This window comes from Gossypium hirsutum, chromosome D01 (assembly GCF_007990345.1).
Source record: "Gossypium hirsutum isolate 1008001.06 chromosome D01, Gossypium_hirsutum_v2.1, whole genome shotgun sequence".
NCBI classification, from domain to species: domain Eukaryota; kingdom Viridiplantae; phylum Streptophyta; class Magnoliopsida; order Malvales; family Malvaceae; genus Gossypium; species Gossypium hirsutum.
Genome location: NC_053437.1, coordinates 42,667,955 through 42,686,783, shown reverse-complemented (window position 1 = coordinate 42,686,783; position 18,829 = coordinate 42,667,955). Strand labels below are relative to the sequence as shown.

The 18,829-nt window shown below is 32.8% G+C and overlaps 1 long non-coding RNA gene across 1 annotated transcript; it reads left to right on the top strand.

Moving 5' to 3' along the window:
- Window positions 1–5,491: 5,491 nt before the first annotated feature.
- Window positions 5,492–8,860, top strand: LOC121213680 (uncharacterized). The gene is made up of 2 exons (XR_005909127.1): window positions 5,492–7,066; window positions 8,570–8,860. It is a non-coding gene; the product is annotated as an uncharacterized lncRNA (long non-coding RNA).
- Window positions 8,861–18,829: the final 9,969 nt, after the last annotated feature.

Here is an 18,829-nt window from a genome sequence, read left to right as displayed (position 1 = left end):
CAAATCGACGACCTTGTCTTAAAAAATACCGAAGCCAGTTTACCAACTTTACAGTAGGGAAAAATGTCTCTAAATTGGTAGAGACCATATAAAGTCGTAGAAAAAATTGGTTATAGAGCATACAAGTTAACAATGGTAGATGTCACAGTTATACCGCGAACATAGAACGCTAGACACCTCAAAAAATATTATATATATTTACTTGCTCCTCTAATAAAAGATGTTTTCTTGTTGACACTTGTGCTCATAAAAAACCCAAACAGTTAGTGAGAGTTAAAAGCTTCCAGCTACCATTATTAAGGCTCGCAGGTTCAATACCACAACCCCTTAAATATTTAGCGAGAGTTAAAAACTCCTAGCTGTCTTCATTCAGACTCGTAAGTTTAAAACCACAACCACCCAAACAATTAGTGAGAGTTAAAAGCTCTCAATTGTCATTATTAAGGCTCGCAGGTTTAAAACCACAACCCCCAAATAGTTAGCGAGAGTTAAAAGCTCCTAGCTATCATCATTAAGGCTTGCAGGTTTAAAATTGCAGCCCCCAAACAATTAGTGAGATTTAAAAGCTCTCAAATGTCATTATTAAACCTCACGAGATTAAAATCGTAGTCCCTCAAATAGTTAGCGAGAGTTAAAAGCTCCCAACAATTATTATTAAAGCTCGCAGGTTCAATATCACAACCTCCCAAATAGTTAGCGGGAGTTAAAAGCTCCTAACTATCATCATTAAATCTCACAGGTCTAAAACCGCAGCCCCTTAAATAGTTAACGAGAGTTAAAAACTCCCAATTGTCATTATTAAGGCTCACTTGATTAAAAATGTACCCCCTCAAATAGTTGGTGAGAGTTAAAAGCTCCCAGCTGTTATTATTAAAGCTCATAGGTTTTAGGCTGCAGCCCTCCAAGCAGTTAGCGAGAGTTAAAAGCTCCTAACTATCATCATTAAGGCTCACAGGATTAAAATCGCAGCTCTCTAAATAGTTAGCGAGAGTTAAAAGCTCTCAGCTGTTATTATTAAGGCTTGCAGGTTCAATACCGCAACCCTCCAAACAATTAACGAGAGTTAAAAGCTCTCAGATGTCATCATTAAGGCTCGTAGCTTTAAAACTGTAACCCCCCAAACAGTCAGCAAGAGTTAAAAACTCTCAGATGATGATTTTGGAAATTTTCATCAAGTCCAAAATGGCTCGCGAACTAAACTTCTTAGCTGTTGATTTTAAAAAAATTCCTTAAAGCTCAAAATAGTTCACGAACTAATATTCCCAGCTGGCGATTTTGGAAATTTTCTTTAAGTGTAAACTACTCGTAGTATTGGTGATAACAATATAGTCGCGCAATAGATATGAAAGACTCGTAAAAATAATAACATTATAGCAATAGCTGACGGAAATAATTTTTTACTTTATTTCATGGCAGAAATACAAAGAGCTGAATAATTAAATACATTAGCTTCGTCTTCTCCCCCATCAGCATCTTGGCCCACTTTGTCATTCTCAGCAGGAAGGGCCACATTATCATTCTTAATAGGAGGGGCCACATTGTCATTCTCGACAGGAGGGGTCAAGCTGTCATTCTCAACTGGGTCCTCGGCTAAGTAGAAATCTTGTGAATTTTTCTAGGTGCACACGAACGAGTCCCATGCAGCACTCAAAAGAAAACATACATTGAACCCTAGTGCACCTATATCCACATCGTAGAGAGCGTCGAGGTCAACCCTGCGAGCATCAAAAGGCCCACCTACAACCTGGGTGTATAGAAAAATGTTCATCTTCAGCTTAGAGATAAAGTTACACACATTCCTACTGGTCTCTTACTTAAATTTCTCTAGAGCCTCAATTTGTTTGCTCTTGGTCCTCACCACTTTAGCGCGACACTCCCTGATGATCTTATCTAGTTAAACAGTGTGCTCCGCAATAACCCTATCCAGTTCAGCTTGCGTGTCCTCTTTATCCTCCCTCTCAACAGCCATCTCATGTGACAACGTATCAGCCTTGACCTCAGTAACCCCCAAGCGCTCCAAAAGGTCCACATTTTGCTTATTGATGAGTTCATTCCTCTCTCTCATCTTGAGGTATAGTTTGCGAACCCTTTCCAATTCTACCTTATTTTCGGTGAGCTCACTTTGATAAACCTCATTTAGCCCTAGCCTAACAATATTAGCTTTAGAAAGTAAGAAATTTAGAGAGGAAGCAAGGTTGGACACTGAGGGTTTTCGGACACTATCTGATGACTCCACGATATGCGTATCTTTCTTCCCAGTTTCAAGCATAGACGCCTTTCATTTTCGGGCCACATGAGTTGGATCATAAGGATACTCTAGCGAGCTCACATGACCACTCCACGGAGACAAATCACTATTACATTCAAATGTTGCCCTTTTATTCGCAGTCAAGGTTGGAGCAACATAAGGAACAATAAGAGAGGAGTCCACATCAACAGGAATCGGCAAGCTGATAAGGGGCAGTGATGGCGGGCTCACTGAAGGAAAAACAGAGATATTAACTAATGTAGTTATGAGAGCAGCAGGATCCATCCGTATCTTATGACGCTACTCCAAAAGACCACTATTCCCCTCTTCCTCACTAGTGGAAACAATATTTACAACCTCATTGTCTTGTACTTCTTGCGTACGCCCCTTATCAAAGCATTGATGTCTATGGCCTCGTTGATTTCATGAAAGGTACTGTCAGTCTCGCTCGAATTATTCCCGAAGATGCGATCGATGCCTGCATCAGCAACAAGTCTAAGATCAGTGGGAGTAGTTAGCAAATTAACATTCTGCTTACTATCTTCCTCTTGCAAAGACACAGTAGAAGCCTAGGGACAAAGTTTTATCTCGTAGAAATGATACAAAAAATTTAGTGGTTCCTCATTACCCCATAGTATTAAACCCAACTCGTCCGTAGAGTAATGATGCCAAGTATTACTTTCAGGCTGAGAGTCAATAGACTGGGTGACCTCCCTATTATCACCACGCCTTCACCTGTTGGGGTTGAAACCCTTTAAACAATAGCGAAACACATTTCTCGTCGTTATAAGGTTTTTCAGAACTAGCAAACGTAGCGAAACCTCTAAAATTAAGTTAAAGATTCTGGTATGGAGAGGGTTCGTTGAAACGAGCACATGTATCGGCTCGGCGAAGACCACTTGATGGAAAATTCAAAGTCATCGTCGAGTTTACTGTGGACTTGGATGTACTTCCCCTAATTTAGGCGAAGGTTGAAACATTGGTTTACGATAATACTCCTCACCTTTTCTCTGGGGGAGAAGTAGTAGAACCCCGATGAGTTCTCCCGATTGTGGCTTTTCAACTAGTACAAGTGTTGGAAATCGGCGAACAAGGGAACCTCATTACACTGACAACAATCGATGAAGTATGCCACAACGATCCACCATGAGAAACCCAAAAGTTGACCAGGGGCAACTTTGTAGTCCTTAAGCAGGCTGCAGAAGAAATGGTGCAATGGTAGATGGAACTTAGCCTCGAAAGCGTGAAGGAGTAGGAAGCTATCCTCGTTGACTTTGCTCAACCTGTGAAAACCCTACATGATAGAAAACTCGTAGGAGAAATGAGGAATCTTTATCCCCCACACGGTCAAACTCGCCACATTTCCTTTATTTTCGTAATACAGGCATAGAAGTTGTCCGTCACTAGAACCCTCAATGATCGTTTTAGTGGTGGATGGCTTGAGATTATGCAGTTATCGACTCCTCTCATTCTCGGCATGTCAACGAAGAAAAGAAAAGAAACAAGCAGAGAAATATTTTTACCTTGAGAGAAATCTTCAACTGGTTTTGATTTTGAAAATGTTAGAAATGAATTTAGGGTTTCAGAGCATCCCCTTCTTAAAGAAATTTTTTTTTTGCGATATGACAATTCCAATAACGAAAAAATCTCAACGATCAGATCCATGCAAGCACGATCTACCCATACATGTGGCAAGGTAGACGTTAGGTTCTAATAACTCGCAACGTACCCAACAAGTTGCATTTAAACTCGACATGATGATTCCAATAACCAAAGAGTCTCAGCGGCCAGATTCATGCGAGCACGATCCACCCATACAAGTGACAAGGAAGACGTCATGTTCTAACAGCTCGCAGCATACCTAACAAGCCACATTTAAACTCGATATGATGGATCTACGAAGCGCCACTTTGTAACCCTCTTCAGACCCACCAATGGAGGACTATGGTTATACATCAATGACCATCAACTTGAGTCTCAGATAGGATCTGTGTCACCTACCCGTGACCTAGACAGGTCCCACTAGATGATCAAGTGAGAAACGAACCGCGAAAGGATAGCAAGGGGTGTTTGCGGACCCAGCTCACATAGTAGGCTCGCGGATCTAGCTCCCACGAACCAATGGAAGGTCGCGGTCTCAGCTTGCATGCGTCTAAGGAGCTTGCAAAAGAGGGATCGTGTGCTCCGCAGGCAACCCAGAAGGAAACACATGCCTAGCCAGCCTGAAGCTCGCACTGAATGTCAGTACTAGGAACAGAAAGAACCGCGTGCTTCGCAAGCAACCAAGAGCGAAACACGTGTCCAACAAGCTTGAAGCCTGCACAGAATGTCAGTGCTAAGAAGGGCAAAGTCAAGACAAAATAGTAGGGTCCTATCGTGAGTTGTGATAACATGTATAAATACCCAAATACTCCCATTACTAAGACACGAGACAAAATTACTCAACACAACTAAATTAAAACTTAATTTACTTGAACTTGAATATGTTAATAAAGTAATAAATATGAAAATCAAGTTTACAAAGATTGAAAAAAAAACATATTAATTAGTTACACACCTATTTATAAGCTGTCCTACTCGTCGAAGCATAAAAATTTAGGAGGATAAGCAAAAATATTAGATTTAAAAAGTAGTCTTAAACAAAAATTTAATTCCATTTGAAATAAGCTCAGCTTAGTTTATTTTTCTAATTTTGCAATGTAAAAATTAAGTTTATAGTAATAATAGTACTGTAATTGTAATGTAAACAGTAAAAAAAACATAAGACATTGAGTTTTTTGATCACCTTGCTTGCTAAATCTTGACACATTGAGTATTGGTCAAAGCTTTACTTTGATCAAACTTCAACCAGATCATAGTCGGTTTTTCCGTACAGTATGTATATGACACGTCAGCATCCACACGTTATCTTTTTGGTTAAAAATATAAAAAGTCACCGTATTCTTTATAAATTAAAAATTTAGTTTCTATATTTTTATGTTTAAAAATTTAATTTTTAATTTTTTTAGATTTTTTAAATTATTAACACTGTTAAAATTATTTTTTTAAATTTAAATATATTATAATGTTATTTTTTATTTACATAATTATTAAGTGAATTCTTTTTATTTTAAAATCTCACACCAATAAATTTAACAAAAAAATTAAATAATATTAAATACTAAACTTTAATTTTGAAATTTAGAAAGTGAAAAGTTAAAAATAAAAATATAAAAACTAATACTTTGACTTTTTTTTAGGTCAATAAACAATTGTTGTGTTTCGTAATAGTAGAATAAATACAATGATGAAAATCAAAACAGAATGCAAATTAAAGTTTTATTTTAACGAAAACAAAAATATCATTACGCTTCGGTCTTGGTTAATCAATTTTTCATATTATTTTCTATTTCTGTTTTGCAAAGAAAATTGAAATATATGTGAACTTTAAAATATATAATTATTGGGCATTCTGACTTTTGAGCATTTATTCTGTGGAAAAATTATAAGTTGACATGGTCTTTGTTGGTTTGGAAATATTTTACGTTTTTTTTTCTTTAGTAGTAACAAAATAAATATGATATTAAAGTCACATGCTTTGATTAAATCCTTAAAATTCAATTATAAAGCAAAATTGCAGATGGGTTGCATCTCCAGTTATCCCCTAATCAAAGCTAAACCCCAAAAGAATATAATTTAAACAGTAAGGGGGAAAAAGAACCCAAATCTGCATTGGGTTATACATACGAACAAAACAAACTGTTTTCTTCCTAAAGAAAAAGAGAGCCATTAATGACCTTTTACAGAAATAAAGAAGAAAACATGATAAACAAAAAAGGGTAGAAAACCCATTTTTGCAACTCCTCTAATATTCATCCTTTGTTAAAAAAAAAGAAAAGAAAAGAAAAAGAGTTTTGTATTTGTTTAATGTGCTAAACGAATAGGTAGGAAAGCTAAAACGAGGAAAAGGGTATCTAGAAAAGAAATGCAAAGACGAAATCAAGAAGGAAACACCATGGAATTGGTGTGTGTTGGTGGTGAAGTAAAACAGGGTTTATTGCTGCAGAAACAGGAAGAGAAGACGAGTTTGAGGACTCTCTTGAGGACTTGGCCACGTAAAGGAATCCAACGAGGCGCTACGCCAGTTGCCACAGCAGCAGCACGTAGGGGATATCCAGGAAGCCCCGCAGTTGTAGGTCGGTAAGTGGGCGCATCCATTGATTGCAAGTGGGCAGCGAGAATATGCCGGGGAGGATCGTTGGCTTTTGGATTTTCAGTTTGGCACACAACCAATTATAAAAGCGTGGGCAAACCGAGTGAAGCAGCGTGTGAAGGCCCAAGGGGCCTAGTCCTCTCACCCTACCATTCAATTCCTTTCCAATTTTCCAAGCAGCTAAATACACGCTTACTACACGGCTGGGTCGGTTCAATGTAAACCTATTAATATGTCATCTATATATTTCCAAAACGTTGCTTCTTAAAGCTCTTACCCTTTAAATTTTCCCTCTACAATCCCCAAGACATGGTCATTTCTTCCTTTTATATAGGCATAATAACTTTTTTTGTCCTCAAAATTTATAAAAATAATCATTTTAACCCCATTTAATTTTTCTGTCTCTTTTTATATCAATGATTTAATAGCACATTGTTAAGTATCAGAGTTTAAAGGCCCATTTATATCAATGGCGCCTTCAATGCGTTAAATTTTCAAAGTGTAAAATTTCCCAACATAAACCTAGCCATATATTGGTGTGATTGGCACACCACCAATGAAACGACCACAAAATTTTGATAGGAGTTCCAAGGACCAACGAACAGATAGGAAGCTCCAAAATAAAGGTATCTTCTTATCCTCTCAATTCTTTACTTATTATTATTATTTATTTTGTTTTAAGTATAAATATAAATATATTTTTATTTAATATAAATAACATAATCCTAATATATTATTATATAATATAATATAAATAATTTTTTATAATTTTTATTTATAATTTAACATAATTATATTTTGTTATTTAATTTATAAAATATTTTGATATTTAATTATATATACATTTTAACTTAACGTCCTTAATACTACACTAATTTTTTATTCTCATCTCATTACAACTAAAGCCTCATCCTTTGTAAATCATATGTAGTAGGCAATATCCCATACGCAAACAGCTCCATGCATAACTTTCCACCTTAGGTACCACATTTCCCTGTCCTAATACGGCCTTGGTCGAACAATGAGAATTCCTCATAAATCATACTAATAGGAATGCGAAGAACAAATTCAACACCCACTACATAACTTATACTAATTCTAATAATACTCTTTCGTATATTCTCTTTATCTAATCCTTTATTAACATTCATCTATCCAACCCAACAACAAAGGAATGCCTAAATACTTTTCATTCTCAATGCTCCGTTTAACTCCAAGGTTGTTCAAGAGTTCCCCTCTTGTTGTATACATCTGATATCTCCCATACTAGAGCTAACGGAAATCCTCCGTTTTGTTTTTACATCATCAGGTATACACCTATTTTACGGGCCATGCTACCCAACCAAATCTAAATATCCACCTCAAATTTAGTCCCATTTAAAATATAGGACAAGTTCGGGCTCAAACATTCGAAGCCCAAGCTTGAATTTTCCCAACCCATTTTTAAATTTGTAATTATTATATTATGTTATTTTTATTTATTATGTAATTCATAACACATAAAAAATAAATATATAGTAATATATAATACTATAATGTAAACATTAGAAAAATGTTAAGTTGTTTATATATAAAATTTTAATAAATAAAATATATATAAAATTATTAAATAATATAAATATTTTTTAAAATCTTAAAAAATAATATGGATGTGACTAAAATAGATTTAGGTTAACCATTTACAAATATGGATGGGCTTTGAGCAAACTTTTTGGCCCATATTTTGGGCCAAGTTGAACTTGAGTAAATATAAAATATGTTAATATCATACTTAAATTGTATTTAGATTGGACTAGGCTTGCCCAAGAATACCTCTAACCGAGTAAGGCAAGTGCTTTGATTTTGGTATTTTTTATAACATGCATGGTAGAGAAAAACCCTAAAATCCTAACTTTTAGTCATGTACTGTGACTTTTTTTTTGGGAGACCAACCTCATATTTTAGATAGCTCTCATTCTTAGGGTTCCAAAGAAACATGTTTCACTTAATTTGGTAATTGAGTGGATTTAAAGTTATGTTTATTCTTGCTTTATGAGTTTTATTGTTATGAACATCTTAACTCTAATGTCACCAGCTGCAAAAAAAAATTTACGACTAAGTTATATTTTGATCTCTTTTGTTTATTGGAGGTCATTCGGTCCGACAAGACTGGGTCATTGCTTGAAAAGGACTTAAAACTCATCTTCTCCAATCCTAGTTAAACTGTATTTTTACCAGGATAATTATTGTAAGTACTAGAGAATAAAGATGTTTAGAGTTTAAATTTCTTAGAACTCTCTGGTTGTAGATGAGAACTAATCTCAGCTATTGATGTAATTCAATCTGTATTGTTGGATTTGGGGAAGCTCAACTATAACTAGAGCCTTCTCCTTTCATTTGTAATCATTTCATTCTTTGAATTAAAAATACTTTTGAGAGCATTTACTTGGTGTGCTTTTCTTTTATTGTGGTTTTTTGTTCATTCGTGGCTTCTTTCTCTTTTCAAGTTGCTTCTACTTTATTTTCAATGCCTTAGAGAATTTTCGAGAGAACTCTCACTTTTCGAAAGTTAGGTTGATTTAGGCGGATTTGAAGTAAAAAAATTGTTGGAAAATACGTAATTTTTGGAAACTTTGAGGCATATTCTCGATTGGTAAAGGTGGAGAGTTGAATCATAAAATTATGGTTTTATGTTCTACCCAATAAGACCTTTACAATGGTATATCATATGCTCAAAATGGTTAAGTGATGAATGAGAAATTGATGCTCAAAGTAAGCTATTTGTGAATATTTGTTGAGGAAAAGAAAAACTTAGATCTCACATTGGTTAAATAAGGTTCCTCGTAAGAAAAGGGACAAGGCACCATATAAGTTATGGAAATGTAGAAAACCTTCATACAACTACTTGAAAGTGTGGCAATGTCTTGCAAAGGTAATGGCTCCTTCACCAAATCAAATGAAAATAGGTCCTAAAACGGTGGATTGTATTTTTATTGGCTATGCAGATCATAAAAATGCATATAGGTTTCTTCTGTATGAATCAAAGAATCCTGACATCCACAAGAATACTATATTGGAATCAAAGAATGCTTTATTCTTTAAAAATATCTTCCCTTGTAAAGCTAGAGAAGTTTATTCAAGTTCAATGAAATGAACTTCAAAGACTATAGATGAAAATGGTCAAGACTAGGTTAAAACTGAGATAGAGCCAAAGAGGAGTAAATGAGCAATGGTAGAAAAATCTTTTGGATCGGATTTTCTAACTTTTATGCTAGAGGCTAAACCTAAAACGTATAATGATGCTATACAGTCGTCCGAAAGCACCTCATAAAATGATGCTATTAAAAGTGAAATTGATTCCATCATGCAAAATCATACATGGGAATTAGTGGATATTCCTGCGGGAATTAAACCATTAAATTTTAAATGGATTTTCAAACGGAAAATGAAAGTAGATGGAACAATTGATAAGTACAAGACCAGATTGGTTATAAAAGGTTATAGACAAAAGGAAGGCCTTGACTACTTTGATACTTTCTCTCTAGTATCCATGATAACTTCTATAAGGATGATACCTGCAATTGTTGCCTTGTGGAATCTAGAAGTACATAAAATGAATGTTAAAAAAGTTTTCCTAAATGAAGATCTTGATGAAGAAATTTACATGGAACAACCTGAGGGTCATGTAATTCCAGGACAAGAAAGGAAAGTTTGTAAATTTGTGAAGTCTTTATATGGACTTAATCAAGCACAAAAACAATGGCATGAACAGTTTGATAATGTCATGATGACAAATGGCTTTAAGATTAATGAGTGTGACAAATGTGTGTATGTTAAAACTATCGATATTAGATATATAATCCTATGCTTATATGTTGATGACATACTCATTGTTGGAAGTAACAATGAAATGGTAAAACGTACCAAAGACATGTTAAATTCAAGATTTGACATGAAATATATTGGACTAGCTGATGTGATTTTGGGTGTCCAAATTAAAAGGTCATCTCAAGGTCTCATATTAACTCAGTCAAGCTATGTGGACAAGATTCTTGGGAAATTTAGCAAGGATGATTTCGGTATAGCTAGAACTCCAATAGATACGAGCCAACATCTGTCCAAGAATAAATGTGAAAGTGTTAACCAAGTGGAATATACAAGGGTCATAGGCAGTCCAATATACCTTATGAGTTATACTAGACCAGATATGTTTTCACTGTAAGTAGCTTAAGCAGATTCACAAGCAATCCAGGGGAAAACCACTGAAAAATAATTGTGAGGATACTGAGATATCTCAGATATACTCAAGACTATGGATTGCATTATTTCAGAGATCCTACTGTTTTAGAAGGATTCTTCGATGCCAGTTGGATATTTGTAATACCGCGAAAATTTCTACAGTAAGGAAAGTAAAATAATATCTCTAATATAGTAAAATAAGGAAATAAAGTGATAAAAAGGGTAATTTTGAGTTATGTTAACATTGGGAAGTATATTATAACATATTAATTCAAGAAAAGATTAAATCGTAAAAGGGAGAAAATTTTTGTTGCCCAAGAGTAAATACTCAAAATTTGATGGGTTAAAGTGTAAATACAAAAAAGTTGAAGTACCAAAGGTGTAAATATTTCAAGGGTGGAATGATCTAGAAACTAAGGAAAATGGATGGATTATGACCAAATTGAAAAATGTGAAGAATTTTGAGGGACTAAATCGTAATTTTACCAAATTAAGTGATGACTCAAGGATAAAATTTTAAAAGATTATAAAGGGCAAAATGGTCAATTAAAGAGAGAGAACTCTAGAAGGTAATGATGATGTTGGTGATATTTTTATTAATTAATCAGATAAATATTATTTAATTAATATTTTATTAAGATTTTTAGTATTATTTTATTACTAAATGATTAATATAAAAGGGAGGAAAGATGAAGAGAATTCATCATCTTTTCCATGCAACCAACGTGAGAAGAGAGGAAAAGAAAGAAAATTTTCTTTCTTTACAATTTGGTCATTTTACCAAAAATTCACTATTTTCACTTAGAAATAAAAAGAATTTCCATAGCTTCCAAGAGAGAAAAATAATAAGGAGACAATGGGGAGCTAGAATATCAAGTTATATTCAAAAAATAGAAGCTGGGGGAGAGAGAAAATTAAGTTAAAGACTGAAATCAATAGCACAAGGTAAGAACATCAAGATTTCAATATATTTTTTAGTTTGATATTATTGAAAAAGTAGGAAATTAATGTTATAGTAGAGTTTTCTTATACAAGTTCTTGTGTTATTGATATATTAGTGAAGGGAAACAAGAGGAATTGATAGAAAATATTGTAGAGAAAGGAAAGGAGGGTGTTATAACATCTTGCACTAAAACAGTTTTGGACAGCAGTGATAGGTTAAATTTGAAAAATCACCATAAATCGTGGAAATTGAATTAGAGGATGAAAAAAATTATGGAATTAAAGCTTATTGAGTATAGTTTCTCATAGAAGAAATTTTGTAAGTAGTGGAATTGTAAATCATAAGTTATAATAAATTTGTGAGATAAGGTTAGAATGATTTTGGGTTCCCATGTTCCGACTTTGGAAAATCATAAAAATTGAATAAAAATAATTAGAGACTTAAAATTATATTTTTAAAATCCTTAATGAGTATATTTTCAATATAAACAAACGGTAACATCATAAAAATTCTGTAAAAATAGATAATTAATTTTTAGTGAAGAGGGGTCGGAACTATCAAATAGTGAAACAAGGGAAACTTTGAAGAATAAACAGTACTTATTGGCTAAACAAAAAATTCTAAAATTTTTATGGTAAGAATATATGTGAGTCTAGTTTTAGATAAAATTTTCAGATCTTAATTCGGAGTTCTGTAGCTTAAGATATAATTAATTTGGTGACTAGGACTCAAGTGAACAGCTTGTTATGAGTAAATAAGTAAATAGTGGTATTATGTATATATCAAGGATGTGGAATGGAGTGGAGGAGGAGGAAAAATATATGTGAACATTCAGCTAATTTGGTTTTATTTTAAAATAGCTAATTTACATGTTTTAGATTCAGGGACTAAATTGAATAAAAGTAAAATTTTAAGGGTAATTTTGTAAAAATGTCAAAAATGACCAAATTGCATGAAATGGATTGTTTTATTATAATTGAATGAAATATTAATTTAGATCAAGATTGGGTGAAAATTCGTGGAAAATGGAAAATTACCAAAATGTCCCTAAATTTTGGTATTTCTACAATTTAGCCCGGTAAGTTCGTATAACTTGAATTATATTATTAAATGCTTGAAATGTTTGTTATTGATGTGAATACGATTTGAATGTTCATTGTATGAAAATTGATGAAACGTTGATATATTTGATAAAAAAGGGGAAGAAATTCTGGTTAAATGAAAGAAAAATTCGATGGATCTCTGAAAATGAATTGACGGTAAAAAGGATCTAGCCCGGACAAGTGATCCTATCCTAATATAGCCCTCCCGAAGAATATGTGGAAAATGGATTTAGCCTGGATGGGTAATCCGAATTAGGGTTTGAATTTAGCCTAGACTGGTAATTCAGATCCAAGCTCATTAGAGTAATTGTCATTACAGGGGATTTAGCCTGGATTGGTAATCCCGACAATACTCTATGAGTTTATATTACAGGGGGTTTAGCCTGGACTAGTAATCCTGCTATAAGGATAAGGTTCACGGGAGTGTGATCTCTGAAATGGAAATGTGTGCACATGAATATGAATTGACGGACTCGGATTTGTACACTAAAAGTGTACCTCTAAAAATCCATCGAATTTTCGAGAAATTCAATGGGATAAATATGGAAAATAGTAATAGAAAACATGGAATTGAATTATTATTGGAAATATATTATCAAATTTAATACCTAGTTTGGATTGAACGCGGGATTGAGGGCAATCGTTCTGTGCCAAAGGATGAATTGACGGATAAGACCATAACTGGGTTATGCCATTACAAATGTAAAGGATGAATTGACGGCAAATTACCAAAGTACACCAAGGTTCAGCATTTGTTGTAGATTTTCGTGTTTACTATCTGTTTAGCTCGTATGAGCTTAAGTTCAGCCTTCGAGCTTCTGAAAACGATGTACTCATATTCGTAAGTCGTTCTTCAATACAGAAAGAAACGGTAAAAGACTTATGTGGTTGAATTGAAAGATTTATAGATTATTATTGGTATTGATCTAAAATAAATGTAACCATTGATATTTAAATGATATAACGGGTAAAGTTCTGAAGTGAGATAACATGAGTTTGAAATGAACTATTACCGGTATGTACGCAAAATTCATGAAAATGATGGTACATGAAATATCGAAATAATGAAATGAATGATATATACCTATGAAGAAACGATAAGAGAATGATATGTATCATGACATGTAAATGTATGATTATCTTTAATATGTTGATATAAGAAAATTATGCATGATGAGTTTATATGTAATGTGTGCAAGTACACTAACCAATGTTGTTGCTTGATGCTTAGCAAGTGCCAAGCTATTGGTTGAATAGTAATATGATTATTTAATGGAAGCATTAAATTGATAAGTATTTGAGGGAAAATATGCTAGTGTTCATGAAAAAGTGGTATGGTTTAATTTATGCAATTTCTTATGAAATGACTTATCATGTAATCAATTCGGAAAAGGCTTTAGTTAAATGCACTAGCTTGTGACTATGATTGAATGATATGTTTATGACTTGTGTGTCACGCATATGGAATAAATGTGGAAAGTAAAGAAATGCAAATGAAAATAAAGAAATTATGAAGAGTTAAAGTTATATAAAGTCCTACTAAGCTTGGGATAATATGTAAGTGATACTGTGAATTTATTCACCTTGTGAGTTAATGAATATAGTTTCATGAGTACTATGGTATTAATATTGGATTATTCTTGATATGTATAGATTTCATATTTTAAATGAACTAATATGATTAAAGACTACACGAGCTTATTAAACATCCATTGCTTATGTATTTATTTATTTATTTATTTACCCTACAGATTATCGGAAGCTCGATTAGGTTGGAAGCTTGTCAGAGATATATCACACTATCCATTGGTTCTATCGGTAATTTTGGATGATTTGATTCTGGTTATAATGGCATTTATAAGTTAATTTGGCCAACGTTGGCTCATTAATGTTTTGATTTTGGTTGGTTTCATTTATGAATGCTAGATGAAATAAAATGTCTGAAAATTAATTTGTAAATTTTGGTAATGCTCTGTAACCCTATTTCGGCGACAGATTCGGGCTAGTAGTGTTACAATATCTGATATTCAAGATACCAGAGGCACTAGTGGATATGTTTTTACATTGGGAGGAGGAGTCGTGTCATGGAAATCTTCAAAACAAACGATTATTACTAGATCCATAATTGAATCTGAGTTTGTAGCTCTAAATAAATTTAGAGAAGAGGCAGAATGGCTTCAAAACTTCTTGGAGGATATTCCTGATTGGCCAAAGCCTATGCCTACAATATGCATATATTGTGAAAACCAAGCAACAATTGGTAGAGCACAAAATGCAATGTATAATGGTAAGTAGAGACATATGTGTCGTCGACACAATACCGTTAGACAACTGATCTCAAACGGAGTTATCTCTATTAATTTTGTAAAATCAAAAGATAACATTATGGATCTACTAACTAAAGGCTTAAATCGAGATCAGGTTGATAAAACATCGAAAGGAATGAGAGTAAAGCCCATGGAAATTAAAGGCACTATGTGAAGGAAAACCCAACCTAGTTGACTGGAGATCCCAAGATCTAGGTTCAGATAGACAACCTAATTGCATAGACCTTGTGAAGTCACTGTGGGGGTTCTTATCCCAAGTCTGTTCTTATGATATAAATAGTGATTTAAAGTAAGATAGGTTAAGCAAAGCTTTTAATGACCATTATGTGTTTCAGAGAGCCGAGCAACATAAGTCACCTATGTGCGAGTGAAGTGGGGCCGCTTCGAGGAGACTATTGGGGCATAGTTCTCTCAAACTCTTGTAGAACCATGAGATGTTCACGGCTATATGAACATACCCATAAGAACTAAAACCTTGTCAGTGAGGTAGTTGAGTGAGGTATATCATCGTTTACACAAAAGGCAGAACAGTTCAAGGACATCGCGTCTACTAGTCATCTAGTAAAGTAAATATATTTTCACAAGGGAAGGTTTAAGGGTGGATGCCTACCTATCCTATGCAACTATCAATCATAGATTCTATCACCATATTGAGTCAATGTTTTTCGTTAAAACTATCAATTTTCATTCATGTGGGGGATTGTTGGAAAATATGTAATTTTTGGAAACTAAGGCATATTCTCGATTGGTAAAGGTGGAGAGTTGAATCATAAAATTATGGTTTTATATTCTACTCCATGAGACATTTACAACGGTATATCATATGCTCAAAATGGTTGAGTGATGAATGAGAAATTGATGTTCAAAATAAGCCACTTGTGAATATTTGTTGAGGAAAAGAAAAGTTTAGATCCCACATTGGTTAAATACTAAGTGTGAGATAAGTATATATATGAGAACCCACTTGAAGGGTGATTGAATGACTAAGCTTGAAACCTTGCCTTGCACGTAGAGGGGTGCAGATCCAAACCCATCGGGGTTGGGGTGCACCCGCATGACGTAGCAACGCGAAATGTTCGGGCCGGTCAGGCCAAGATAGGCCTGTAGATATTTTAAGCCTAACACGAAATTTATTTTTCTCAGCAAATATTATACATAATCTGTTTTAAAAGGACATATATCTTGATTTGATTCCAATCAATTTTGTTGATTTTATTCAAAGTGATTTAAAGGGGTTTTTTACAAAAATATTATAAAAAAATAAAAATTTACCAAAATATTACAACTTTTTTTTATTTACCAAAATATTACAACTTTTTTTTTATTTACCAAAATATATAAACTTTTTTTTATTTACCAAAATATATCAAAAAAACCAAAAAACAAAAAAAAAAACCTAACACCAGCCAATTAAATTGGCGGCACCAAAGGTGCCAAATAAATTGGTGGCACCATTGGTGCCAAAGTCATTGGCGGCACCATGGTGCCAAAGGAAAAAAAAATGTGTAATTGCTTGCTAAGTCCTCATTATTTATTATTTTCTTTTTATTCCCCTTCAACTCATTTTTTTATTTAATAACTCTATTTTAATTTAATAAAATATTCTCATTTAGTAACTCTATTTTAATTTAATAAACTATTAAGTAATACTTAATTTTTTTAAATTAAAATAGAGTTATGAAATGAAAGAATTCTAATTAAGTGACCATCTGCAGTTTCAAGGACCTGACATGCAAATTTACCATTTTGAATTTTGAAAGTGAATTGCTGCTGCTTGTGCACTAAAATTGAAATGTGGCTAATTGCCTTCTAAGCCCTCCTTATTTATTATTTTCTTTTTATTCCCCTTCAACTCATTTTTTATTTAAAAACTCTATTTTAATTTAATAAACTATTAAGTAATTAAATAAAAAATAGAGTTATTAAATAAAAAATTAAAATACTTAATTTTTTAAATTAAAATAAAGTTATTAAATAAAAAATTGAGTTGAAGGAGAATAAAAAGAAAATAATAAATAAGGAGGGCTTAGAAGGAAATTAGCCACATTTCAATTTTAGTGCGCAAGCAGCAGCAATTCACTTTCAAAATTCAAAATGGTAAATTTCCATGTCAAGTCCTTGAAACTGCAGATAGTCACTTAATTAGAATTCTCTCATTTAATAACTCTATTTTAATTTAATAAACTATTAAGTATTACTTAATAGTTTATTAAATTAAAATAGAGTTATTAAATGAGAATAGTTTATTAAATTAAAATAGAGTTATTAAATAAAAAAAAATGAGTTGAAGGGGAATAAAAAGAAAATAATAAATAAGGAGGACTTAGCAAGCAATTACACATTTTTTTCCTTTGGCACCATGGTGCCGCCAATGACTTTGGCACCAATGGTGCCACCAACTTATTTGGCACCTTTGGTGCCGCCAAGTGTCAGGTTTTTTTTTAGTTTTTTTTATATATTTTGGTAAATAAAATTTTTTTTATATATTTTGGTAAATAAAAAAAAAGTTGTAATATTTTGATAAATTTTTTTTTATAATATTTATGTAAAAACCCGATTTAAAGGCTCATTTAATGCAGATTTGTATCTTTGTTCATGGAAATTTCTAAAATTCCACCATATTGAATGCCTATAAAAGGCTAAAGAATTCTACATAACTTTTTAATATACACACATCGAATTTATTTTGCTCTCGAAAATTCTTCTCTTTCTCTCCATTTTTGCATGCGTTTCTGTGATAGAGGAAGGCAAGGTCTGCTCGTTGATCACTACAGTGGTGCTACTGCTTCGATTATCTTGTTGTTGTATCCTGGGAGACAGTTGACCAACGTTTCTCCAAGTATCATAGGAGCTGTTAAATCTATCTTAAGGAAATTGTAAAAATAAGCTTCAACATCTAGTAAAACTCAATTCCTTTTATTCGATTTTTGGTTTTTCTAAAATCTTGTTTATTTCATTTGTTTCATTTAAATATGGTATATTTTTCTTTAAATATAAATATTTGTTTATATAAATATTTGCTTATATTAAGTTGTCTTATTTGTTTATATAATTATTTATATTTATATTTATATTTATTTGCTAACGTGTATTGTCTAACAAAAATTACTTGAGATCAAGTGGTTTGTCAAAGTTAAAATCTAGCTGGTGAGGACTATAAAATGATGTTCAAATGTGTGAACTTTAGTTGGTACCAATGGATCCAACTTTGGCCTTATGTGGTAACATAACCTAGACCCCCCAAATTGTGGCCTTCGAAAATTGCATCCACAGTGTCCTAAGAGACTTCCATTTTGAAATATGATGTATGAGATTCATTTTAGTATAAAATATATCCCTAGAGCCTTTGTACAATGTGAGCTAGATGGGCTCGGAATTGAAATTTAGAAAAGGTTTAAACATTTATGATTTCAAGTAGTTCATTTTCTTTATTTATTTTTATTACAAAGTGTTGGGATTTTTATCATATATATTTATAAAAAAAAATCGATTTAAAACAACCATTGGTTTATAAGTTCATCTAGTATTAGAAAATTTAGAAGCTAAAATTATTTTAGGATACGTGTGATTTTGATAAGTTGGAGTTATTTTGTTTAATTGGAAGAAACCATATTGAAGTATACATTGAATTGGGTGCATTCATGTGACTTGATATCTAGTTGTTTTATCAAAGTATGTGTGAAAAACAGAAAAATCGTTTTTTATTTTATTTTATAATAAATTGTAAAAAAATAGGAGATTAATGCTATACACAAAGTTTTAGGTCTTTTAGACTTCAAATATTTATTTACTTATGCT